This window comes from Podarcis filfolensis, assembly GCF_964270895.1.
Source record: "Podarcis filfolensis genome assembly, chromosome: 1".
Taxonomy (NCBI): domain Eukaryota; kingdom Metazoa; phylum Chordata; class Lepidosauria; order Squamata; family Lacertidae; genus Podarcis; species Podarcis filfolensis.
This window is the reverse complement of record NC_139604.1, coordinates 17,023,280-17,049,513: the sequence shown is the minus strand read 5'-3', so window position 1 is coordinate 17,049,513 and position 26,234 is coordinate 17,023,280. Positions and strand designations below refer to the sequence as shown.

General features: G+C 45.3%; 1 protein-coding gene and 1 long non-coding RNA gene across 5 annotated transcripts in view; one reads left to right on the top strand and one right to left on the bottom strand.

Annotated features, from left to right (window-relative positions):
- Positions 1–13,439: 13,439 nt before the first annotated feature.
- LOC310743515 lies at positions 13,440–18,278 on the bottom strand. Its single transcript, XR_014539057.1, has 3 exons — positions 18,155–18,278; positions 16,700–16,751; positions 13,440–14,079 (listed from the first exon to the last, which is right to left on the bottom strand). It is a non-coding gene; the product is annotated as an uncharacterized lncRNA (long non-coding RNA).
- The window catches only part of MFSD6 (major facilitator superfamily domain containing 6), a 43,735-nt gene continuing 35,609 nt past the window's right edge, over positions 18,109–26,234 (top strand). Inside the window, exon 1 of one of the 4 annotated variants that reach the window (XM_083628656.1) lies at positions 18,109–18,499. The gene's annotated coding sequence lies outside the window, so the exon portion shown is untranslated. Of the gene's footprint in view, positions 18,500–23,272; positions 23,388–26,234 lie in introns of those variants that run through there. The other 3 variants (XM_083628659.1, XM_083628658.1, XM_083628657.1) reach the window with 3 other exon arrangements.

Below are 26,234 nucleotides of genomic sequence, written 5' to 3'. Positions count from 1 at the left end.
TTCTACTGTTAATGAGTCTCCCACGGTAGCTGGTATGAAGACCCTGAGGCTAGACAATGTACAGTGGTACCTCAGGTTACAAACACTTCGGGTTACAAACTCCGCTAACCTGGAAGTAGTACCTCGGGTTGAGAACTTTGCCCAGGGTGAGAACAGAAATCGCACGCCAGTGGCACGCCGGCAACAGGAGGCCCCATTAGCAAAAGCACGCCTCAGGTTAAGAATGGTTTCGGGTTAAGAACGGACCTCCGGAACAAATTAAGTTCGTAACCCGAGATACCACTGTATTGATAAAGAGGAGACAACTTCCCTCCCCAGCCTTGATCTGGCCTCTATTGTCAGCAGTGAATTTTTTTTCTGGGGGTACTCATAGGTAAAAAAAGTTAAAGGACCCCTGTACCGCAACCTCAGTCAAAGACGACTATAGGGTTGCGGTGCTCATCTTGCTTTCAGGCTGAGGGAGCCGGCGTTTGTCTGCAGACAGCTTTCCTGGTCATGTGGCCAGCATGACTAAACTGCTTCTGGCACAACAGGACACTGTGACGGAAGCCAGAGCGCACGGAAACACCGTTTACCTTCCCGCCGCAGCAGTACCCATTTATCTACTTGCACTGGTCTGCTTTCGAACTGCTAGGTTGGCAGGAGCTGGGACAGAGCAACAGGAGCTCACCCCGTTGCGGGGATGCGAACCGACGACCTTCCGATCGGCAAGCCCAAGAGGCTCAGGGGTTTAGACCACAGCGCCACCTGTGTCCCCTGGTTCTCAAGGGTACACAGTACCGGCACCTCCCCCCCCCCAAAAAATGTTAAAAGTGGAGGCCCACAGATTCCATGTTATAAATAATCCACATTTATATTTAAGGGATGGTCATCTTTGAAGCCATATTAATTAATTTATTGCATTTATATCCCTCCTTTCTTCTCCATGGAGCACATTTGTGAACAGTGCAATAAACAACCATCCTTCCTTTTTAATACTATTTTTAGAAATATATATTTATTTTTCTTTTCTTTTTACACAACAGAAACAGGAATTGGGAAGAGAGGAAGGAACAAGTGAGGAAGACCAGTGTGGTGCAGTGGTTAGAGCGCTGGACTCGGACCTGGGAGACCAGAGTTCAAATCCCCACCCAGCCTGGGTGACCTTGGGTAAGTCACATTCTCTTTGCCTAATCTACCTCACAGGATTGTTCTGAAGATAAAATGGCGATGGGGAGAACTCTGCAGCTTTGAGCTCCTCGGAGGAAGAGAAGGATCTAAATGTAATCATGAACAAACCCAACAATGATTCTTTTGAATAAGGGAAGGAATGTACGCAGACATTTATTTATTTTTGCTAATTTTGAGTGGCAGAATTTCTGTCACGCCCTGCCTTGCAGCATCCTGTTCCTGGATCTTTGCCCAACTTTAGCCTGGTAGCATTTTGGAACAGCAGCCGCTGTATTCTGACTCATATGGTTCTAGGCTGCAAAGCATCTCTCTCCCTCCCTCCCCCTCTCTCCCCCTCTCTAACTTGGCTTGCTTGACATTAGCTGGACACCGATAGGCATAAATTCACACTGATGAACAATTAGGATGCTTTTTGTCTGATGCTCTCTTGGAAATGTACCCAGGGGCACCACAACCCTGCGGAATTAGAAGAGTCCGAAACCAGGTTTGCTTAGCGCGAGCAAGGAGAGCTGGGAAAAGGAGCAGGTTTTGGATTTCACAGCCCTCCTGGCCCCTAGTTGGATTTTAGGACTCTTCCCTGGGCTGCCCTCCCCACCAGCCATGAACTTAGGCATCCCCTGAAGTGATTTTGCCTGGCTGGAATGTGTCCCTGAACCACACCTGTTATGTATTCCGTGGTCTGTGTTTGCCTGAGCTTGAGTCTGGACTAAGGATTCTGAGCCCCTGTGTTCCGAATAAAAAATGGGGCCAAGCAAGTAATAATAATCCCAAAACCAAACCCCAAGCAAGCAAGCCACCATCGCAAGTGGCTCACACTCCCTTTTCTCTGTAAACAAAGCCACAGATTGTTGAACGGTGTGTGGGAAGAGCTATAAAGAACGGCATAAGGCGAGTTGGAAAACGAACTCTCCTTACAGTAAGATTCTCTGCACATTGACGCAACAGAAGTCCCGCTGAACTCGCTGATGCCAACTCCCAAGTGAATACACATAACAACACCTGACACCGCAACCTTATGCATGTTTACTCAGAAAGGAGTCCCACTGCATTCAACTGGGGCTTACTCCCAGATATGTTTGCCTAGGATTGGAGCTTCAGGAACAATGGAGGTTTATTATTACGGAGGGCCATAAATCAATTTGTTGCAATGTCGCAGGCAAGCCCTATGCATACTATGAAATCCAATAACTAGAATGGGACTTTATCTCCGGCAACCAGGGACGGGATTGCAGCTTTACGCGGGGCTGCCCTTGAAGCTGACCCAGAAACTCCAGCGGGTGCAGAATGCTCCTTACGGGGTCCTTGCCATGGGATCACATTCATCCAGTGCTTTACCAGCTGCACTGGCTCCCGGTGGAGTACAGGGTCAGGTTTAAGGTGCTGGTTTTGACCTTTAAAGCTCTATGCGGCCTAGGACCCTCGTACCTACAGGACGCCTCTCCTGGTATGCCCCGCGGAGGACCTTAAGGTCCACAAATGACAACATTTTGGAGGTCCCAAGTCACAAGGTGGTTAGATTGGTCTCAACTAGGGCCAGGGCCTTTTCAGTACTGGCCCCGACTTGGTGGAATGCTCTGTCACAAGAGACTAGGGCCCTGCGGGACTTGACATCTTTCCGCTGGGCCTGCAAGACAGAGCTGTTCCGCCTGGCCTTTGGTTTGGACTCAGACTGACCCTTATGTTTTCCCTCCCCTTACTGTTTTGATGTATGGGCTACTTTTAAAATGAGGCTGCATTTTAAACTGCATTTTAACCTGTATTTTAAATTGGGGTTTTAGGTCGTCCCCCCCATTATGTTTTTATTGTAATTTTACTGGTGTTAGCTGTCCTGAGCCTGGCTCTGGCCGGGGAGGTCAGGGTATAAATAACATTTATTATTATTATTATTATTATTATAAGCCCAGTTGCTCATAATGTTTCTGATTTGCATAGAGATGGGATACTTATAATGCATGTCCCCTCAGGAATAAGTCCTAATTGGGCTTGCTCTTAAGCAAGTGGGTACAGGGCCCGCAACCTTTAAAGTCCTCTCTTTTTGAGACTGGGGAAAAACATGTTTTAGCGACTGTCCTTTCATATTTCAAAAAGTTTGTGCAGGTGAGAGAAATTTAAGACACAGAAAGCAGAAGTTAAACCCAATCCTATTTTATATTGCTTTAGAGAGCCATGGATGGAGAGAGATGTATCCTTTCACATTTCAGCTCTGCATGTGTTCTGCGTAATTTTCCACATTGATTAATTGAGACTGACATGTGTTTGGGAGCAGGAAAAGCAGGACTGGCCAGAGGACAGAAAGATTCACTAATTATCCTAAGTGCCTGCATAATTTGTATGTATTAAAAAGTAAGGATTTAAAATAGAACAGATTTGCTGCAGTGCCCAGGTCTAACAAAATTAATTTGTACTAGGTGTAGACTTAGAAGTTGTGAGTTGGAGGAGCCGGACTTGGTCATGCTTAGAGTAAGTTCTCTTGTCTTCAGCATTAACTTATTCTACGCATGGCTTATGTTTCTTGCAATTATTTGAATATTTTAAAAAAGATTTTATATATGTATATAGCTCTAATTTTATCTATGTTTTACAATGGTACCTCGGGTTAAGAACTTAATTCATTCCAGAGGTCCATTCTTAACCTGAAACTGTTCTTAACCTGAGGTACCACTTTAGCTAATGGGGCCTCCCGCACCGCCGCCATGCGATTTCTGTTCTTATCCTGAAGCAAAGTTCTTAACCCGGGGTACTATTTCTGGGTTAGCGGAGTCTGTAACCTGAAGCGTCTGTAACCTGAAGCGTCTGTAGCCCAAGGTACCACTGTATTGTATTTTAATGGTTGATGTTTCCATGTTTTTAGTGGGTTTTGGTTTTCTTTGTAAACTGCCTTGAGTCCCAACAGGGAACTTTTCAAAGCTTACTGGTTTATATTGCAATTTTCTACTTTTACCATCAGAAATGTTCTCAGTCCTGTTCGGCTAAATTGGTTTTAACTGAAAAGCCACATAACAAGCCAGCTACTTATTTGCTTAGCAGGGACACGGATGGCGCTGTGGCCTAAACCACTGAGCCTCTTGGGCTTGCCGATCCGAAGGTGGGCAGTTTGAATCTGTGTGATGGCGTGAGCTCCCATTGTTCTGTCCCAGCTCCTGCCAACCTAGCAGTTTGAAAGCATACCAGTGCAAGTAGATAAATAGGTACCACTGCAGCGGGAAGGTAAACGCCGTTTCCATGCACTTGGCACTCATCACAGTGTCCCCTTCTGCCAGAAGCGGTTTAGTCATGCTGGCGACATGGTCTGGAAAAGCTGTCTGTGGACAAACACCAGCTCCCTCAGCCTGAAAAGTGAGATAAGCGCTGCAACCCATAGTCGCCTTTGACTGGACTTAACTGTCCAGGGATCCTTTACCTTTTGCCTTATTTATTTAGCAATAACCTTTTATCCCATTTGTAGTTTAAATTAATGAGCACTTTAATCTGCAGGTAACCTGCATGTTGCCAGTAAATATGGCTTTATTGTCCAATAATATGCCTGGCAAAATAGTATGTCCTGTCTTTTGTGTATTAGTCTGCATTAGGTAAACAGTGAATTAACAAATCCATGGCCTCTTAGAAGACAGACTTCACCTTGGAAAAAATAACCTTATTCACCTTACTGTTGAGAAACACATTTCATAGGAAAATTAGTACTAATCATTTAAAATTGCCTCATATCCATTCTACAGAAAGCAAGTTTGAAGGCAGCGGGTGTTAATGGCTTGTGGTTTCTTTTGTTCCTGTTTTTATTATACATTTTGTGTTTTTATGTTGTGAACTGCCCTGAGATTTACAGAGGAAGGGCAGTAGATAAATTTACTAAATAAAATAAATCACACAGGACGTTCTCCTGCCATCTGTGTGTGTGTGTTTTGAACAAGATCGTCCTGACAGCTCTTGATCGACTCTTCAGGATTGCTGAGGCATAGCAGGCAGAAGCACGGTCGATCCCACAAGGAGTGCCACATAAATTATGGTTACCAGATGTCCCCGGGTTTACAAATCTGTCCCCGGACAAAATCTGTCCCCGGAATGTCCCCGGATTTCATTTAATGTCCCCGGATTTATATTTTAAGTGTTGTAGATTTATTAGTAGGGAATGAATGTTGTGTGATTGGTTCAATGGCACAAGAAACATCACATGGGGACTTCTGGTGAGGCAAAAAGGTGGGCGCCACAGCACCGAGCAGCTCCTGAAGCCAGCCAGAGCAAACTGCGCTACCAGGCTGGCTCCTGGCTGCTGAGACTGCTGCTGCTGCCGCCGCCACTGCCAAGGGGGAACCGGGGATGCCCGGCGTGTCAACTCGGGGAACCATTGACACCCCCCTGCGACCCAAATCGAGCCAGGCGCAAGAGCTCCCAGCCAACTGCCCAGCGGCTCTCAGGGGCCAGGACAACCCCGTAGCCGACGAAGGGAGAAGGAGGAGAGGAGGAGGAGAAGGAAGAGAGAGAAAGAGGAAGGAGAAAAAAGAGGAGAGCCCCGACCTTGCAGCGCCGCTGCTGCCACTCAGGAGGAGAGGTAGGAGGGCAAGGACACATGGCTGAGCCCAGGTCCGACCCCAGCCTACTCCACAGCAGCTAGCACCCCAAGAAAGCAGGCCGGGGCCCAGAGGAAGGCCATGTGACAGAGGAGACCACAGAAGAGAAGATATTACTTCTTGATTTTTTAAAATAACTTTTAAAAAATATATTCTCCCTCTCTCTTTTTTTTAAAGTGTCCCTGGATTCTTTGAAAAAAATCTGTTAAGGTTAACATAATTGTGGTAGATAATACAACAAATAAATACTCTGCTGCTTGGATGGAGGACCTCCTACTGGACGTTGTTGGGACTATGTGGCCAATGGACAGCGATGATGGGAGTCGTAGTCCAACAAAATCTGGATGATGGCGGATTCCCCACCCCTTGCTAATGTCTGCATGAGGCACACCTGCAGGAACCAATGGAGGGAGGAACAGTAACCCTGTCATAAAATGCTGATAATCTGATGAAATTCCCCCCTTTTCCATAGCTATGAAGAGTACAGACATTGTGTTCTTTGTTGTCCCTGGTTACTCTGCCTGCACTGGGTTCTGATTTACAGATTGTCAGCGACATTTTAGCCATTGTAGGAGTATGAAAAGCTGCAAATAAACTGTCAAATCCCCTCTTCTAGTTACATAACGATCACATGTACAGGAGGCCTGCTTTCCTTTGCAGCTGGCCACTCTAGAATCTCCAGGTATAAAACCGTCCCTTACCTGTAAATATATCATCTGTTAAATAAATGCTCTGACGTTGTAGGCAAGTTGCTTACTCAACATGATCACCAATTTCCGTAGGGCGCCCTCTAATTCTGTGCCCCATATTTTATTTCCATGCCAGGAAAAGCTTCACCTGCTACATTTCTCCATGCGAGGCTGTGGTTAAAAAGTACAGAAGCATGGCCTAGGATTGGCATATCTAAAGTCTGTTTCTGGGGTGTAATTCAGCCCGCCGGTCAGTTTAATCCGGCCTCAACAACTTTGGGGTAATTTTTTTTAAAAAAGCTCAACAACTTTGCGGTATAATTGCATGGCAGTTTATTTTCTGGGGTAGTAAAATCCCCCCCACCCAAAAGCTCAACAACTTCAATCCTAAAAAAAGCTCAGTACAGTGGTACCTCAGGTTGCATACACTTCAGGTTACATACGCTTCAGGTTACAGACTCCGCTAACCCAGATATAGTGCTTCAGGTTAAGAACTTTGCTTCAGGATGAAAACAGAAATCGTGCTCCGGCGGCGCGGCAGCAGCGGGAGGCCCCATTAGCTAAAGTGGTGTTTCAGGTTAAGAACAGTTTCAGGTTAAGTATGGACCTCCGGAACAAATTATGTACTTAACCTGAGGTACCACTGTAACTTTGGTTGGCCCTCATACATGTTCACTTCATCAAATCTGGTCCTCTTTGAAAAAAGTTTGGACACCCCTGGCCTAGGATAAGTAATTAACAGGTAACACTGACTGTGATCTCCTACAATACGTTCCTGCATTCAAAATAAACATCTGTCCCTAATGATAATTTCTAGCATCAACGGGCTATGTGTAAATTGATCTGCATCCCCATTTAAGGAGAGGTTCCCTTTTGTCTTTCCAATGCAAGCGGTAGCTAAAGCCAATAATGGATTAGGCTTCCAGTACAGTCGACCACATTGTGATGAGTCTTTTCCCATCCCCATTTCACAGACAAAAACAAAAGCCCAGAGGCAGGTGACTTATGCAGGCCCGTGGAGCAAATCCTCCGTACAAATACAAAGGATGCAATTCCACCCTATGCCCTTTTAGTTAAAGTAGAATATGGATGCCCTCTCTAAGGACAGAAGTTAGTAATAATATGCCGTGCACAGAGCAGGGTTGTTACCTTGCATGGCGAGTCCCCCGCCCCCCCCCCCCCGGGAAACAAAGGCACAAGACGCAAGAGTTTAAGGTTAATGGGTCGAATTAGGCCACAACTTTATTGATTACAGGAATTGAGGGGTATTGGCTTAGGCATTGGTCCTATCAGCTAACTGGCTTCAGGCCGCTTGGATGAAGACCGGCAAGGGTTAACCACCAGTAGGTCCTGCTGAGGCACGTCAACTAGGAGTTCCCCCGGGTCACCGCTTTGGGGCATGCCATTGGCCCACACCTCCATAGGCTTAGGACGAGGCCACGCCCCCCGGAATCGTTTACCGGACTACCCTTTGATTTTGGGGGGAGGTGATGGCGCTTCCTCCCCCCCCCATGTAACAATACCCCTACCAATTCCTAACCGCCCATGCCCCGAAAGTTGTGACGATTGCTACGAGGTAGGCAAAAAAAGCAGATGGCCGGTGCCAATTTGCCAAATGGAAAAATTCCTACCAGGCCCCTTGACGGCGACCAACCGGAGTCCATAGCAAGGTTGGAGAAACCTAACCTAAGGGTGGGCGGGGAGGGAAAAAACCCGATCAGCTGTAGCGCGGCGATAAAAAGAGGGCAGTCCTCGGCTGTGCCGGCCCTAAATAGGGCCAGGCCACACCCCCAGACCAGCCGATTGACGAATTTCCTTAACAATAGGTAAAAAAAAAAGAAAGAGCTCAACAACTTTTGTGTCTGGATTTTCGCTTTTTGAAATATGGCAACCCTATGTTACGGGGGCAAAATTAGAGGAAGTCTTCCTTGTACAATTTGCAAGGCGAAATGTGATTAGGAAGGGAGTTCAGTTGGAAAGCAGGAGGGGAAGATTGGCTACGGCGGTCTAGCTGGGTAACTATTTTTATTTTTTAATTTAATGGAAGAAAAGCAGAAGAAGTGGGGGAAAGTAAATGGAATGCTCAGCAAACAGAACTAGTTGTGTGGGGCAGACTGACTGAACTATGGCTGCACCCCATCCTAATTTGCCTACTGGTGTGAAGAGAGAAACAACAGAATGAGGCCAAAGGAATTAAAATCTGCCACTGGTGTGGGAAATTCCGCTGCAAATCCTCAAACAACAACAACATTATGAGGAAGGGACTCTATACCAGATAGCGAATGGGTTGGGCTCTTCCTCCCTCTCTTAGATAGGACAAAGCCAAAATTGAGAGTTGGTTGTAATGGGACCTAGAAGAAAAGCTGCAGGCTGAAAGCTGGAGAGGAAGAACACAATGTTTGATTTCTGTCTGAATCCAAGGCTGCAGCTATGGGAGAAACAAGACCCTTTTGGGATGTTAATGCTGTGAACCCCTCCACAGTAGGCTTGGGTTGTGTATATGTGTAAATAAACCATACATCATAAAGACACCACGGTCTCTGCTGTGCCTCATTTCCAAAAGGAAACATAAACCCTGGGTAAGTGTCCAGGATCCCTGGAATCTCACAGCGCTCAGAGATTGGGGTGGTTTACAATATGCAGCAGTACCTCGGATGTCGAATGGAATCCGTTCCAGAAGTCCGTTCGACTTCCAAAACATTTGGAAACCAAGGCGCGGCTTCCAATTGGCTGCAGGAAGCTCCTGCAACCAATCAGAAGCTGCGGAAGCAGTGTCAGACGTTCAGGTTCCAAAGAAGGTTCGCAAACCAGAAGACTCACTTCCGGGTTTGCGGCATTCGTGAGCCAAAACATTTGAGTAGCAAGGCGTTTGTCAACCAAGGTACGACTATATAGGCACTGAAATTATGTCAAAGGGCGTAGTCCTGTTTCTTTCCCACTGAGAGTCAAATGTGTTTTTGTAGGAACAAAGGAAGAGCAGCCCACCTTCTAGCTATAATTCAGCAACCTAATTTAAAAAGTTAGGTCAGGGGGAAAAACCCGCTTAACCAAAAATAGCCTGTTTCTGCCTTGTTTACATTTTGTCTGTCTGGAGTGTTTTCATTTCAGTAACTAGCTAGGCAGGTTCTAAAGTTGCATTGTATTCTGGAAATAGGATCTTTTCTGATGGTATCTAGAATTAGCACAATTGCTGAAATGGTTGGGGAAACAGGTGCCCTAAAACGAAGCCCCAACTTAAAAACAGGGTTGCCAACCTTTTCTCTGCTGAGCTGCTGGGCCTTTTAACAGCTTTCCAGCAATTCATCTGTTTTTATCCTCTATGGGATTAAATGCAGTCTTTACATTCCTTTATATTCAGCTTTTTTTTTTGGAATGTGAAACAAATGGAGGCCGGAATCCAGTTTTCCAAATATTGTGCCAAAATCGTCCTTATTCCACTACCCCATAAATGGATGTTATTTCTGATTTAATGTTAGTAATAACCCATGTGCCCTCAAAATACTCCTCCTTAATCTGGGTTTCAAAATAATTTGTTGTTTGAGTCCTGTTCACTTGCAGAATTCCGTTTCTCACAATGTCTCCTTTACAATACGTTTTCCTTTAAAATATTTGAAAGAGATGTATTCCTTTGCCTCCAGTCATTGTGTTGTTACCTGTCCTGGGCCCGGTTCTGGCCAGGGAAGGCAGGATATAAATAAAATTTATTATTATTATTATTATTATTATTAAATCGTATGCCCCTACAGTTGACAAATTCTTCCCCTTTTCAAAGTTCTACCCATGTTTCTAAATTTCGCTTATGCCAGCCACTCATCTATATTCCTAGATACTGGATAGATTCAATGGGAAAATCATTCGTGGTTACAAAAATAAATGAATGAATGACAAGTGATTCTTTTTTTTAATAGCACAGCAGCCCTGCCAGGGGAAAAAGGTGGCAGCCAAACTTAACAGTTAAAACACTTAAGTGATAGATTTTAACCAGTGAAATTTTTGCTGTCTGCTCAACACATGTTTAAAGCACATTCCTGGTAAAGGAATTTTACCAGGAAAAGGTAAAAGGGAATCCTAGACGGTTAAGTCCAATCAAAGGCGACTATGGGGTTGTGGCTCTCATTTCGCTTTTCAGGCCAAGGGAGCATGGCGTTTGTCCACAGATATCTTTGTGGGTCACGTGGCCAGCATGACTAAACCGCTTCTGGTGCAACGGGACACCGTGACGGAAACAAGAGCGCATGGAAATGCCATTTACCTACCCACCACAGTGGTACCTATTTATCTACTTGCACTGGTGTGCTTTCGAACTGCTGGGTTGGCAGGAGCTGGGACAGAGCAACGGAAGCTCACTGCGTTGCGGGGATTTGAACCGCCGACCTTCTGATTGTCAAGCCCAAGAGGCTCAGTGGTTTAGAGCACAGTGCCACCTGCGTCCCAGATCAGGACAGCCTGCTCATCAATGTTTGCTCCAGGTTTTGGGCAGCCCTTGGTCAAGACACTCTCCATAGCCCTTTACCCTTGGGTGAGTCTGCCTCCTCCTCGCTGCCCTTGTCGCTTGCTACTGGCTCATCATCACTCCCACTGGCTTACTTGCCAGGCAGGAAGTGGCACCTACTGAACTTCCTTCGCATTGCCACTGTTGTCTGGGATAGAGAGCTAAGGGGCAGGTGAACAAGAGGAGGAGCAGGTCAAGGGTGGTGCGATCCCTGGGAGATGCCCAGCCATGCTGACCTTTGATGCTGGTCCTGCTGCCCATTTTTTTCAAGCAGGTGTCCTCAAGTTTCTTACGAAGGAAAAATCCTGAATGGCTTCAGTGCCTCTTTGTGGTGCAAGATGGACTTTTGTAATCATTGTGAAGGCATTTTGAAGAACTCCAATTTAAATAATTGCTGGTTTATATGATGTGGATCAGGCAAATGAACTGGCAAATGCTTATTCCTCCCACGAACATGTCCATTTCCCCCCCCAGTGTTTCTGCCCACTAGCTACCAAACCAAAAGTAACTGAGACTGCAGTCCCACCTCCTCCACTTACCAGGAAGTAAGCCTCATCGTTAAACTCAATGGGAATGACTTATTGAGGATCCAAGCACTGGATTGCACTGTGAGTCATTCATTGATGTCATAATCCGAGGTTCGTGGCAACTCTCAGTTTGCTTCTATAATTATAAACCGGGACATCCATTAAAGATTTAATCAATAAGACCGAATTAATATTTCAAAAGGCATTTTCTGCTTTTGACACCAGGAAGCTTGGATTCTGAAGCCGTATCTACAAGTTTATATCATATAGAATTGTAGAGGTGGAAGGGACCTTGAGGACCATGTAGTCCAAAACCCTGCAATGCAGGAATATGCAGCTGTCTCATACAAGGATCGAATCTGAATTTCAGACTTCTCTAAGGACCAAACGATGTGCAGCCTTAGCGATCTGTGACAGATTTCGTGGCTTTGTAAAAAAGCAACCTGCTATAGCAGAGGACAAGTTGGAGGACTGGGTGTGTGTGGTGCAGCTCTTTAACCCTTTCTTTGCTGAAATAGCTCCCCTGAAGCTGCTGCTTAATTTAGCCCCACCCCCACAATAGCTTTTTGGGGAGAACAGTATTTCTTGGAAGCTGAGCCAGAGATAACTAAACACCGGCACCAAACTACAACTCCATGGATCATTTGGAGGAAGCAACGGCTGGGCTAATCATAGCAGCTTAAGGGGGGATTTTGATGTGGAAAGGGTTAAACGCCCTCTTTCTACACCACAGATTTCCACATCAAGTGGCCATTTTCAGAAGAAAGAAAATATACCCAAAGAAGGTTGTTGTTCATATAACGGTTAAGTCCAGGCAAAGGCGACTATGGGGTTGCAGCGCTCATCTTGCTTTCATGCTAAGGGAGCCGGCGTTTGTTCACAGACAGCTTTCCAAGTCATGTGGCCAGCATGATTAAACCACTTCTGGTGCAACGGGACACCGTGACGGAAACAGAGCACACAAAAACGCCGTTTACCTTCCCGCCGGAGCAGTACCTATTTATCTACTTGCTTTGGTGTGCTTTTGAACTGCTAGGTTGGCAGGAGCTGGGACAGAGCAATGGGTGCTAACCCTGTTGAGGGGATTTGAACTGCTGACCTTCTGATCAGCAAGCCCAAGAGGCTCAGAGGTTTAGACCACAGTGCCACCTGCTAATTTAATGCCAATGGCATGAATAATGAACAGGACTGATTTGAGTTAAATGAAGTAGAGAGCAGTCTCCTACGCAGTTCTGCCAACACACACTAGCTCTGACCCCTGGCCACCTTCCCACAGCCTTCCTCCTGAGCCTCTCTTGCATGGAAATACGGAGTAAGCTCTATGAGCTGGTAAGAGCAACTAAAGAGAAACGGCAAAGAGGGACTGCAGTGAGAAAAGCCAGGAGTAGAATTCTTTCTGTTTACACACACGATACATTTAAAGCACATTCAAACCACACCCTCCCGCCCCCAAATAATGGGAACTGTATTTTAAGAGTGGTGTTGAATTCTTTAGCTCTGTATAGCTCTGTAAATTGCAGTTCCCATGATTTTTTGGAGTAAGCAATGTGCTTTAAATGTATGACGTCTATGCAGCTAAGTCACCTTTCTGTATGATAAAAATATGTTTACTGAAGTGTAGGTGGGTTCCCATGAGGCAAGACACGGTGATAACAGCAAGAACCTTTATTGAACTACATAACTGGGAAACAGGGGCAAAGCAACTGCTTATATACATTCCTGAAAGCATGGGCCACTCCCACTCCCAACATGACTGGCTGTCTAAACTTCCAAGCTGCAAATCACAACTCAGAGTTCAAGGACCAATGGCAGAGGCCCAAATCCTGAAACGTTCTGTGATTGGACATCATGTATCGAATCGGAACACAGGATCTCAGATTCCTTAGTCCAGACTCAAGCTCAGGCAAACACAAACCACTGAATACATGACATTTACAATGGGCAAAACGATATCCTTTATCGTCTGAGTTTGGTACAACACAGTTCTTTATTAAACAAAATAACAACCGGCCTTCATATTTCACTAACATTTGAAGCATCTGAAGATTTACAGAATGCCATCACCTTGACTACTACAGTTCCCCCCCCCCCCCAGCCATCCTTGTTGCAGAGCCATCTCCTCACATTTACAAAGGATAGATATATTTCAGGTTCCGGTGGAGGAATTAACAATTGTATTGTCCGCCTCACGGGACATATGGGCTTCTATGAGAGCACCACCCTTGGTAGCTGATGCTGTGTGAGCACAACGTACAGTTGTGTAGCACAGCTTTCATTTGACGTACCACCCAGTATTACAAAGGCACTTCCTATACAGGAAAACAAAGCTTATTTTCTGCTTCTCACAGCACCACCCAACATCCTAGGCAAAGAACCAGCAACCACCCTTCCTTGGCAACCAAGCCGCTCCCAACGTTTATTTAGTAAGGGTGGATGTCTCTGGCTTGCTACACAAATAGAGCAAACTCTGCCCTTCCTCAGAGACAAATTCCAGAAGAGCTAGTCTGTAGCAGCAAAGAGAGCGAGTCTAGTCATATCTTTAAGGACCAACTGGTACCCCTCTGTATATTGTGCCATGACGTTTTGCAACTACTTCCACCGATGGACTGAGAAGATGGTGTCCGAGTGCCCATGGGCTGAGATTTACAATGGGAGAAAAAGCAAGTTATGAGGTGTTTTATCTTCCGGTGTGCATGTGTACAGTAAGCATGCCTACTCCGGAGAGATGGGTGGCGCTGTGTTCTAAACCCCTGAGTCTTTTGGGCTTGCCAATCGTAAGGTCGGTTGTTTGAATCCGTGCGACAGAGTGAGCTCCCATGGCTCTCCCCCAGCTCCTGCCAACCTAGCAGTTCGAAAGCGCACCAGTGCAAGTAGATAAACAGATAAACATTGCATTAAGCAATTGTTATCTCACACGTTCCAGTGCATTTTCCTGTCACTTTCCTTATTGCAAAAGTCTGGGGTGAATTGGGTGAGGGTCGTTGTTGTTGTGCAAGAGCTCCAAATCGGTTTTAATTGCGCAACTTGAATTTGCCAGTGTGCGGCTGAATCCCATCCAAAAACAGCAATAGTCTTGAAGCACTGTAAAAAGGAAACTAAAAAAACAACATTATTTTTGTAGCATCGCTTTGAAAAAAAATTTATCCACAGAAGGACTTGTGAGAAGCAACGTGATTAATCGAATAAGAATGTTTTACACATTACTGTCTTAAAATGCAGGTGAGTCTATCATTCTCAATTCGGATCAAAGCTGGTTTCGGGGGAAATGCAGAAAAATGTAGTATTTCCTCCTAAGAAACAACAAGATAGATATGGATTACGGTCAACATTGTGCACATGACTCTACCCAAATGTGGGAATATGGTAGTAAATGGGAGTGTGTTCATTGAAGTGAGAACAAATGAGATTGAAAAAACACTTTTTATTAGTCTTGAACGAGGAGCAGGGGAAAATGCAGGGAGAGGAGCAACTCTATGGTTATTTGTAACAAATTGAAAAAAAATGTTTAAAAGCACCTTTCAAAAAAACAACAAAAAAAACAGAGTCCTTTTTGTTGGGGATAATTCAGATGGAAATTCCCAGGTGTCAAAAAAGGTTATTTATGTATGCCACTTCAGCGGTCCGTGATTTGTTAGCCCAAAAATGGAAAACGAGTGAGGTTCCGACCAAAGAAGAATGAGAACTTAAACTGATGGAATAGGTAAAAGGTAAAGGACCCCTGGACGGTTAAGTCCAGTCAAAGGCGACTATGGGGTGCAGTGCTCATCTCGCTTTCAGGCTGAGAGAGCCAACGTTTGTCCGCAGACAGCTTTCCGGGTCATGTGGCCAGCAGGACTAAACTGCTTCTGGCGCAATGGAACACCATGATGGAAACCAGAGCACACAGAAACGCCATACACCTTCCCACCAGAGCGGTACCTATTTTTCTACTTGCACTAGCATGCTTTCAAACTGCTAGGTTGGCAGGAGCTGAGACAGAGCAACAGGAGCTCACCCCGTTGAGGGGATTCGAACCGCCGATCTTCTGATCGGCAAGCCCATGAGGCTCAGTGGTTTAGAACACAGCAGCTTGTGGATCTAATTTATAGAATAAGAGAACAAGAAGAACATACGTTTAAAGAAGACTGGAAAATGTTTATTGAATATATGGGGGGGGGGAATTGTGTACACTTGAAAATGTTGCCAGCATTAAGATAGATTCAACAGTGTAAATAAGTTTTGATGGAAGTAATAATGGAACACTGAATGGTTTAGTTTATGTAAAATATGTAGGGATTTATGCCATGCAAAATGAACCATGGAAAGGGAAGAAGGGAAGTCACTGATATTTTAAGGTTGTTTAAATGAATTTTCTAAATTGTGAAACAGAAAATTTAATACAAATTATTATTAAAAAAAATACAAAAACCCTATGGTTGTGAGCATCAGTTCCCTAAAATGGTTCAAAAGTGGAGGAAATAATAATAATAATGGGAATAAAATTGGGGATCCAAACATTCCTCCATGCCACCTGCTTTCATCATTCCAGCCACAGGGAAATGGGCAGGCTGTAGCCAGTAATCTGAAGCTGTATCCAATCAAGACTGATATATTCTGGGTGGGTGGTTCGTCTGTCTAAGCACGTGGTGTTCATTCTACGCTACATAGGACTACATAGAATAGATCTGCAGCTTGGGAGCAGGTGTGACTTGATTCATTTTTTTGTTACCAGAAGCCTTGAATGCAAACATTCAGTAAACAGAAGCTGGAAGCTATGTGCCTGGATTTTTTTCTCACTTAATGATACCACTCGGGCACCTTGTGCTTCTAATTATCAGCCAACTGTCATTACCTCTCCAACGTGATCACACACACCATGTGCAGCTTGGAAGCTTCAGGGGAAAGTCTGTCTTGGCTATCTCATCCCGCCAACTTCTAGCCATGCAAGGTGGGAAGGGAAACGATTGCCCCCCGCCCCTTCTTCCCTCACGCTGCCTTCCTGATAAGGATTCCCCCCTCTGCCTGTAATTAAGTCAGAAAAAATGTAGATACGTAGCTGTATGCTGCCTATCAAATAAGTGTTTACTTTGGGCCTTAGCTGCATCCCCACTTGGACAAACGTAGCCTGGGGTTAGCTATCTGGGCTTGGTAACCTCCAAATTAGACTACTGTAGTACACTATTGTGAGGCTGCCTTTGAAAACAGTTCAGAAACTTCATTTACTACGGAACACAACTGTTAGATTAACTGAGGGGCTCTGTGTTTTAAACATGTTACCTATGTACTATGCCGACAGCTCCCAGTCCTTTTCTTGGTCCAATGCGAAGTACTAAAAAAAAGAAAAAAGTAACATTTAAATTACCATGTGTTGAGATTCTTGCATTGCAGGGGGTTGGACTAGATGACCCCTGGGAACCCTTCCAACTCTACAATTCTATGATTCTACTTATGGTTTAAGGGTTAAACCACAGAGCCTAGGACTTGCCGATCAGAAGGTCGGCAGTTCGAATCCCTGCGACGGGGTGAGCTCCCATTGCTCGGTCCCTGCTCCTGCCAACCTAGCAGTTCAAAAGCATGTCAAAGTGCAAGTAGATAAATAGATAACGCTCTGGTGGGAAGGTAAACGGTGTTTTCGTGCACTTCTCTGGTTCATCAGAAGCGGCTTAGTCATGCTGGCCACATGACCCGGAAGCTGTATGCCGGCTCCCTCAGCCAATAAAGCAAGATGAGCGCTGTAACCCCAGAGTCGGCCACGACTCGACCTAATGGTCAGGAGTCCCTTTACCTTTACTCATGGTTTAGATCAGGTTAGGATACTCAAAGAACCATCTGTTTCCACACATTAAGACCTTCCGTGGGGAGGGGCTAATGTATCTGAGAAATGTTGCCAGTGGAGTTTATGGAATGAATTATGGAATGAACTCCACAGAAAAACTCACTTTATTGTCTTTTTGAGGCCTTGCATCTTTTGTAATTCCACAAACCTCTACGTTTATATCCTTTTTGTAAAAATACAGTTGTAAAACAGTAAAAAAAAACTGTTTCTGTTTCTCTTTTCCTTTCATTTACATCTCACCATGCTTAGTGCATTATGTACTTTTTGAACTTTCAATAAAGATGTTAAAAAAATACTGGGTTTTTTTTATTTTTTTTAAGTTCAGTATTCCACAATACCTTTAGAAAGAAAGCATACTTTTTTTGCATATCTGAAGGGCTGCAAACACCCATCAGCTCCCGCTTTCTCTCCCGTGGGTCACTCGCCGAGTCGGACTATGTTGTCAATCATGACAACAAGCAAAGCTTTATGAACCAGTGTGGAGATGTGATACCTTCAAAGAAGGCCTTGTGCATGTTTAAGTTAAATTTCATAAAAATTGGGATTTGGAAAACCGTTAAAAGAACATGCAATGAAATTCAACCAAGGGGAAGCGAGGAAGTCACTTAACAAGGTTAATAACTGTAATTTTCAATAAGGCTATGATCTATGTTTGTTTGTCTTGTGTGTTTGTTTATAATATTGTGAAAACTAATAAAAAATTTTGGGGGGAAAAGAAGGCCTTGTGCATGAAATTGGATGGATGAAAAATATTATAAACACCCGGAAAAGGCGAAGAAGAAGAAGGAGCCGCTAGACTCTAGACTAGAGGAAGGTAAGGAAGAGCGGCAGGAGGAGGAAAAGCTGCGCAAGGAAGAGGCGCGGCGCGGCGAAGGCGGAGCGCTGCTGGGCTGCACCTGGCGCGCCTGGGTCCTGCCTTTTCCTCCCCGGCGGGTCCCCCGAGAGACGGGCGGACGAGGCGGTGCTCCGGCAGCCGGCGAAGCCTCCTCCTCCTCCAGCATCAGCGTGCAGCAGCCCGGGGAGGCGGGCCCTGCAGGGCGCCGGTGTTCTGGGGCGCGACCGGGGTCAGCCAGCCAGCCAGACGCGCCGAGGCGAGCAGGAGATGGTGCGCCACGCTCGCCATCCGCCGCCGTCCAGCAACAGCAGCACTCGAGGCGCCGACGCTAGGGCTGCCAGGGCCGTCGCCGCCGCCGCCCCAACCCCCAGCTGCAGTCGCCTAGCGCCCCCCTCGCCCAGCCGAGGTGAGTCTCTGCCTCCGCGCGCCCCTCCCCGCCTCTCCGCCTCCTCTTCCCCGGCGAAGGCGAGCGCGGGGAGGCGCGCGCTGCCCTCGCGCCTTGCGGAGAAGGAACAAAAGGCTGAGAGAAGGGCTGGCGGGTGGAGCTGCTCCCCAGCTGCTGCTGCTGCTATTATTATTATTATTATTATTATTATTATTATTATTATTATTATTATTATTAGAACGGCAGAGGCGTGGCGTCGAGGAACCCAAATTAATCTCTCTCTCTCTCCCCGTGTGAAATAGAAATAGTAATTTGGGGAGGCCATACCTTCCCATAAGGGACCCCTGGCAAACTCTAGGGTGGGCTCCTTCTGTGGGTTTGGAACATAGGTGCCATCCCACGCCGAAGATTGTGGATGCCTGCAACTTTACCCATTGACTTTTTTTTTGGGTGGGGGTGCCAAGTCCCCACAAATATATTATTGTGGGTGCGGGAGCACCCACGGCCCCCTGGAGTTGGCTTCTGTGGTTTATTATTATTATTATTATTATTATTGGAATGGCAGAGGCGTGTCATGGAGGAACTCAAATGTGTATGTGGTCTCTGTGTGAAAGAGAAATAGTAATCTGGGGAGGCCATACCTTCCAATAAGGGACCCCTGGCAAACTCTAGGACGGGCTCCTTTTTGTTTTGTTTTGTTATTTTGACAAAGTAATAATAATATAAAAATAAAAATGTACACCCCCACCCCTAAGAGACCATTCCATTGGAGCTATCCAACCTCCCAAAATTTCAACACCTTTTGATGGTTTGACCCCTTTCCCTTTTAACAGTACAAAATTCTACAAACACCTTCCATATCTCCTCAAAATCGTTACTCCTGCATAGTCAGGGTGTGCTCCTTCTGTGGGTTTGGAACATAGGTGCCACCCCATGCCGAAGATTATGGATGCCTGCAACTTTTCCCGTTGACTTTTTTCTGGGGGGGGGGAAGGTTCCCAGTCCCCACAAATATATTATTATGGTGAAGCACCCACAGCCCCCTGGAGTTGGCTCCTGTGGTTTGAAAGGAAGATGGGTGCATAGGAGGCAGCCCCTAAGGCCTGAGAGGTCTTTGTCCCCCCCCTAAAATATTTGAGGGGGCCAGCCTCCCCAAAGTTAATGGGCATTCCCGTTCAAATAGGGTGTGTGCACCGTGTCATGTGATTGATTATGTGGGGCATGGCTTACCTGGGCACCCCCAATATTTTATTAAAGTTGGCACCCCTGGTGTGTCTGTGATGGGTGTTTGTGACATTATTTAAGTTCCTTAGAAAATAATTTGACATGCGTTGAAAGCCTCACTATATGTCCTGGGAACGCAGCACAGGGCAGAGTGGTTGAATTCACACGCACAGACGTACACGGGAGTTAATAATCAAGCCTGCCCACTGTCTCCTCAGAAGGAAAACTCATTTGAGTGCTGTGGGACTTGCCTCCAGGTCAAGTGTGTACAGTCCTGGCGTTACGCTCTACGTACAATTTGTGTTCTCGTTTTGTCTTTTTCCGTTGTGAACCGCTCAATGATCTTTGGATGAAGGACAATATGCAAATATAATAAATCATAATAATAATGACAATGCAAGCTCTATGTGCCTGAATTCTGGCTTATTGCTCCTGCTGCTGTTATCCTTGGCCCTCTGCTTCTGTGTTAAGTGCTTAAGTTTTAAGGTGCAGAGGGAGAATTGAAAAAACAAAACATTAAATGAGTACCAAAATTAAATTATTTAAGAAGAAGAGGATCAGACGGGCATCATTTCCCACTGCTCCACCAGGTCCTCTGGATGTTTGAGGGACTGCGGGGCTGTTAATAAACCCGACTCCTGTTTGTTTTTGTGATGTGCCAGGGAGCCGGCGTTTTCCTGCCGGGGACTTCCGCAAATGTAATTGCCACTGGAAAGAGAAAACGTTGCAAAAGCAACTGGGCGGTTGTTAACATGGGAAGAGAGGGCTAGTTAGAGAGAGGCAGCCAATCGTGTGCTTGCATTTACTAAAAGGAAACAACATCTCTCTGTGTGTCATCCTTGCTGTTACCGGTGTCATTTGCAAAACTGGTGTTGCTTGTAAAAGCAGCTAAAATATCGAAGGGCTTTTGTGCACAAAAGTAAAACACTTTCATGAGACTTTGCCTGCATTCTCACTATCGCACTCACCCACCTTAGTTTTATTTTAGCTGCATAATAGCCACTGTAGTGTTTTTTATTGCCGCAACGTTCAACTAGGTCGGCTCTAATGAGTTTTATTTTTAACAAGCTGAATGGCTTTCCCCCTGCCCCTCAGCAGGGCATCAGAAGTCAGTAGGTTAGAGTCATTTGTGTTTTGAAAACAAGCACATGAGGCTGAAAGGAGGTTGTATCTCTTTTAATTAACATAATATTTTTAAAAAAATGATTAGGAAGACTGACCAAACTGGCCGTGTTAGTTCACATTTGTGAGTGTTGTGGTTCCAACTTCAGTGAATTGGCATTTCAGTCCAGATGTTTGCTGAATGGTGTTTTTTCTTGAAGGAGAGACACTGGAGAATCTCTTTGTCATTACCTGTTGTATTGCAATTATGCGTTTGGGATAGGGGACCAAGCAAGCGCCGGGAATAGACAACACTAGGAAATTGGAATCCTAGCTATACCTAGAGAGTCACAGGTCCCCCACCTGTAGCCTAAAGTTTTGAAGAGGAACGATGGACAGTTTTTCCGTCAAATATTATTCCTGAAGTAGCCACCACCCATCCTACATTGCTGAAGGCTAAGGCCACATCTGCACCCAGCGTTCGAAACTCCCATTGTTCTGGGTGCATTTTGAAACAGGGTATTTCATTAGTGCGAGCAGTTTCTGAGCTCTGGGCGCAGTGCTGCGCCTAAGATTTCAGATTAAAACTTCAGAGTGGAAGGAAAAGAGGACCCTTTTCTGCCTCCCCACTTCTAGCTACTCTCTGCTGACTGGAGAAGAGACCCTCTTAAGAATATTAGGGGGGACAGGGGAAGGACTAGACCATTTGAAAATGAACATAATATTTTAGCTGCAGTTCATTCATTTTTAGCTTTGTTTTTTTTGTTATTTAAAAAAGCGCGCCTAGGCATTCTGCTGTTGCACCTGTAAGCTAGGTTTAAGGTGCCATTTAGCTCCTAGCTTTCGTATCTCAGTTTCTAACACTGTCTGGACCATTCAGTTAAAGTGCTCTGATGCAGTCCTGGCTTTCCCCCAAAAGAATTCTGGGAGATGTAGTTTTTTAGGAGTGCTGTGAGTTGTTAGGAAAGTTCTGTTCCCTTCACAGCACTGCAGTTTCCAGAGTGGTTTAACAATCGGCCCCTCTTCACAGGGAATTCAGGGAATTGTAGCTCGGTGAGGGAAACAGGGTGTTTCCTAACAGCCCAGGATGTGGTGGTGGGACAACGATATGTGATAAGAGGGAGAAGAATGGGAGGAGGTGTTGGAAGCTGAAGAGGTAACAGGGCTTAGTGAGTTCGGAGAGTCTGTGGCAGAGAAAAGTCCAGAATCGGAGGCAGAAGCTGAAGAGGGAGGAGAGAGGCCAAGAAGCAGAGATGAGTCAGACTGGTGAAGAGTCAGGGTGTCTCCCTTCCCTCTGATCTCCCAGAACCAGAAAAGGCATGAAAAGGGTGGAGGACAGGTTGGCTTCAAGCAGGCACAGTCTCTGGTTGCTTGCAAAAAAGCCCTGGAGAGGAGGAAATTTAGACGGCTTTGGGCGGGGGGGGGGGGGACTTTCAGTCTCAGCAACCGCTTCATAGGGGCAAGACCTACTAGGGATGAACTGCTGTGCTCATTAGGCCTGACACTCCACCCAGTCTGTGCAGATCATGTTCTTGCTAATATACTCCAACTTGATCAGTGTGATTTGCTGCCGGCTGGCTTCTGACACTGGTTGGTCACTGTTGGAAACCGAATGCTGGTTTAAATTGCACCTGTAAATGGTTTAAATGGATGCTTTTATTTCTGATCTACCTCTTTCGCACCCCTTCATAACGCGAGCCTTTCGCTGGGATTATGCTCTATGTTGTTGTTTAGGGTGGAAAATTTCCCTCAAGCTTTCTCTTCAACCCTTGGCAGTTTTGCATGCATAATTGTTCCATCAAGTCATGCTAGAGGCAGCGCCATTGGCTGTGTTGTAACGTCTAGGTATTTCCTAATGTGCAGGGAAGAGCTTTTCTTATCTTGATTTAGCTCGAAGCATTTCCTTAGGATGAAAACTGGTGGTTAAGAAAATAACCTAGTCCCACCTGCGAGTTCCCAGAAGTTTCTCACTTTAATTTCACACCAATGCTGTAAAATGCTGTGCGAAGCCTAGGTGGGCTGCGAAAACAATCTAGCAGCAATATCGTAAAATATATCCAACCCGGTGTGACATATGTTGAATTTGTCACCAGGGATATTTCCTATATTCCAGTTCCTGTCTCTGGTTAAAATATTATTTTGTGCCACTTATAAACCCTTGTTTTTTCCCCTTTTTGAATAAAACAGAGAACCTTTTTTTAGAGAGAGATGCTTTTCCGAAATCTAGTTAGTAAAGCTGCAACATTTATTCAGGCTGCAATCCTATACCCAGTTACCTGAGAGTAGGCATGTTAATTGGTGACTGATATTTAATTTTAATTTTAATTATTTTTTTTAAAAGTCATGACGTGAGCGCTCCTGATCATCTCATTTGTGGTTCATGTACTTGGAGGTCAAGCTTGCCTAAGGGGCTGTTGACTTCATACCCCTGCCTTCAACCTGACAAGTCACCTGTACCCACTGACCAGAGGCAAATGGGGGGATGAGATGGTGGGCTGTGAGGTAATAATAGATGTCACAGTACTGGCCGATGGGCAAATCACTAAATTTCAGACACAGGTGGCTTGAAGAAGTCAAAGCTAAGGTAGGCTTTCATGAATCACTTAACTTGTGGATTTGTATGTGTTGCTAGAAAGACCCACATGGTTGTGCTAATGAATAGCAGTGCTTTTATAACGCAGAGCGTTCGTAATGGCAGTTCAGATGGGAAATTAATTTTCTGGAAGGCTAGAAGCCGAACGGCCCATAAAACTGTCTTTTAAACTCTTTTTTATTTGTTAGGAATTAAGCCCCAGAGTGGAGGTCGAGTTCTTTAAGAATGATAATTTGTGCTGATGTGATCGTGCTGACTTTCAGCGAGGCTACACTACCATTGTAAGCAGCGAGGGTATAATTATTTCCATTGAGCGAGGCTTCAGTCTGAAGCACGTATATTAGGAAGAAAAACCCTACAGAGCTCGCAGGGACTTCCTTTTGAGTCAACAAGGTTGTGCTTCCAAGTCCCTTGAAGGATCATCTAAAACTAACGTGAATAATAGGTTCTGCTGTTAAGTGTCGGTGGTGCTCAGTCGCAGATTTATGTATAAGCTAAACAAGCTATAGCTTAGGGCCACACTCTCTTGGGGGCCCCAAAAAAATTTAAAGGAAAAAAACCAGTGATGTACATTTCCGAAATATAAGATAAAAACAAACAAACCTACATAAAGCAACAGTGTTTTGTGTTGTGTAGGCTCCTATGATGCAAGTAATGGGCCCCGCCTGCTAGCCTGCTCCCTAAAATATCACTGGTTTGCTCATTTCTATATATAGGGTGCCTACATTCTGCATGGACTGGTTGCATGGCAACATGTGCAAATGGCTTTAGATACCTATTACAGTAATACCTCTGCGAACGTCCACCTTGTCTAGCATCCATTCCGGCGAACGTCCGTGGCAAACCCGGAAGTACCAGAATGGGTTACTTCCGGGTTTGCCACTTGTGCATGCGCAGAAGCACAAACAGCTCCGCACGCATGTGCAAACGCGGCCCTTTCCCCTGCGTTCTTTTCGGCTAGTGGCCGGGGCTCCAAAACGGATCCCGGTCGCAAAACAAGGTACGACTGTAGGTCCATAAATTACCATATAGCATATATTCAACACACACAAGAACAGCAACAATTTGTTGTTGACAAAGGACAGCTGGACGTATAAAGGGCCCCATTACCTTCAGTAGCTTAGGGGCTCATCAAACCTAAATCCGGTCCTAGTGCTGCTGGTCCCAATTTTTGCTCCTTCCATACGGATATTTACACATACTGCAACACGTCCTCCCTTTTATTAAGTAGATGTCAGTGCCCGGTTGACATTTAGTAATGCACACTGGTTTCATTTGCTCAGCGTAGTTCTTCCTTCACTGCTTACTCTTGCAGAAGAATCTGTGGGTGAGCTTATGGCCAGGTGTGCTGGCTAAACAGCACCATTTCTGGGGTTCCCCCCTGTTATGTACTGAGTTGAATAGGATCCAAACTGCAGCAGTCTGATTGGTCCTAGAACAATAGGATCCAAAAGGCAGCAGTCTGATTGGTCCTAGAACAATAGGATTCAGAATGCAGCAGTCTGATTGGTCCTAGAACAATGCAGCAGTATGATTGGTTGGCAGGAACCACCCAATCATGCTCCAGATAGAAGTGAATCCACAACCTGATTGGCTTACAGTAGAATTCCGGAATTAGCCAATCATGTGCAGCCCATTGTGTAAATAATGTATATAAAGCAGATACTTTGAGGGGACTTCGATTCATTCCTCCTCACCACTATGAGCTGAATAAAGAGCATGAAATCCACTCTCGACTCTGAGTATATTTCACCCCCCATAGTTGCTGTTCACCAGGCTTCCTCGGTTTCTGTGACCTCAGCAGCTCTGAAAGGTGCAAGGGACAGTTTCGCATGTTGGGGGAGGGGGTAAGCTCTCTGCTGAAGCTCATCTGCATGCAACCAGTAAGCCCAAAAGGCACCTGGAAATCGATAAGTTCAAAAGGCAAATATTTGTTGACTGTGCATTTTAAGTTGCTGGGTTCAACCTGACCTAAACTTCAGGGCGATCGGGGTAGATAAGAGATATTGCTACTTTAGTATCTTGAGCATGGGTAAGCAAACAGGCCTGGAGGCCAGATCCGGCCCAATTGCCTTCTAAATCTGGCCCTGGGAATCAGTGTGTTTTTACATGACTAGAATGTGTCCTTCTATTTAAAATGCCTTTCTGGGTTATTTATGGGGCCTGCCTGTTGTTTTTACATGAGTAGAATGTGTGCTTTTTTAAAAAATGCATCTCTGGGTTATTTGTGGGGCATAGGAATTTGTTCATTCCCCCCCAAAAAATGTAGTCTAGCCCCCCACAGGGTCTGAGGGACAGTGGACCGGCCCCCTGCTGAAAAAGTTTGCTGACCCCTGATCTTGAGGATGAAGATCAGTGATGGTGGGCATTCCCGCCCCCCACCCATTGCCTGTGGTGAAAATGACTGCAAGGTTTGGTTTTACCTAGAATGTAAGAAAAAGCGCCTTATGGTAAAGTGCAATAAAATAAATAAATACAACTATATATAATCAGAAACTTCAGTATCACCGTATTTGCTGTTAATAAGATTGTTCCAGCGATTAAACTTGCCTCATCCTTACAAATCCTGAATTTTCATTAAAAAACCCCACACAGTTATGCAAATGCATGCATTGCAAAGAAAAGTTTGCACAGCAAGTATTAAGACAACTTAGGCAACCTCACTCTGTATCTGATATTCACCTTAGGTTTAGGAAAGTTTTTTGTGTTTGATGTTTTATTGTGTTTTTAATATTCTGTTGGGAGCCACCCAGAGTGGCTGGGGAAACCCAACCAGATGGGCGGGGTATAAATAAACTATGATGATGATGATGATGATGATGATGATGATGATGATGA